Source organism: Ambystoma mexicanum, chromosome 3q, assembly GCF_040938575.1.
Source record: "Ambystoma mexicanum isolate Mex_15411 chromosome 3q, UKY_AmexF1_1, whole genome shotgun sequence".
NCBI classification, from domain to species: Eukaryota; Metazoa; Chordata; class Amphibia; order Caudata; family Ambystomatidae; genus Ambystoma; species Ambystoma mexicanum.
This window is the reverse complement of record NC_090926.1, coordinates 908,389,462-908,390,560: the sequence shown is the minus strand read 5'-3', so window position 1 is coordinate 908,390,560 and position 1,099 is coordinate 908,389,462. Positions and strand designations below refer to the sequence as shown.

The window sequence follows — 1,099 nt, the reverse complement described above, 5'->3', positions numbered from 1 at the left end:
CTCGTGGGACGCCTCCCCAGGGCGGACAGGGGCCCATCATGCTGGACGAGCACTGAGCCATGGCGCAGCCAGGCTTGCTCGACGGGTGTATGTCGAGGTTCCGGCCTCCCACGTCCATGGCCGAGTGATGGCCGGGCCCACCGGCACCTCCCCTCTTGACCAGGTACCTGGAGCTCTCCCCGTGTGGCTGGGCTGCAGTTTGAAGACTAGCGGTCCCACCCGACCCATCCCTGCCTGCACTGATTCTGGCCCGCCTCTCCTTCCGGCTCCCTAAAAGGGGAGCGTCAGAGGGAGTCAAGGCCGGTGGTAGGCCGAGCGGGAATCAGGCCTGCTGGGCCAGTGGCAGAGCGGCCTGCCTCAGTCACCGTGGGAAGCCCTGCCACTGTGCTGCCGATGCGGGCGGCGGGAAGGCTTCCAAGGCTGAGCACCTGTTTTTTTGTTTGTTTTGCCTTAAAACCCTTAATGGTCTCGGCCGACACCCAAGTGGGGAAGCTAGACAGGGCACCAGGCTGTCTCGTCTGTGCCGGGCCGGACGGGTGGTGCTGCCTCCCCCCCCCCGACTTCTCCTGCACCGGCAGGTTCGAGCCGACGTCTGGAACAAACAAAAGTTGCCTGTGACTCTTGGTGGTGGATCACTCGGCCCGCGAGTCGATGAAGAACGCATCTAGCTGTGATAATTAGTGTGAATTGCAGGACACATTGATCATCGACACTTCAAACGCACCTTGCGACCCCGGGTTCCTCCCGGGGCTACACCTGTCTGAGGGTCGCTGGAACGTTAATCACCCTGGGGTACACCCCTCGGGGCGCGGCTTGGGCTGTCACAAGGACCCCGTTCCCTTCGTCCCCCTAAGGTCAGACCCCGATCAGCACTGGCGCAGGATCCCTCTGGACCTGGCTGCACAGGCCCCGGTGGTGGCAGCGATTGCTGCAGTGGGCCTTGAAAAAGCCCAGCACACCTTCGCCGTGCTCCGGGGCCTGTGCAGCCAAGTCCAGAGGGATCCTGCACCGGTGCTGATCGGGGTCTGACCTTAGGGGGACAAAACGAAAGGGGTCCATGTGACAGACCCAGCCGTGCTCTGGGGGGTGTGCCTTCAGT

At 63.3% G+C, this 1,099-nt stretch overlaps 1 non-coding gene across 1 annotated transcript; it reads left to right on the top strand.

The window, feature by feature from the left end:
* The first annotated feature begins 616 nt into the window (after window positions 1-616).
* Window positions 617-770, top strand: LOC138448349 (5.8S ribosomal RNA). Its single transcript, XR_011260165.1, has one exon. It is a non-coding gene; the product is annotated as a 5.8S ribosomal RNA (ribosomal RNA).
* The last annotated feature ends 329 nt before the right edge of the window (window positions 771-1,099 follow it).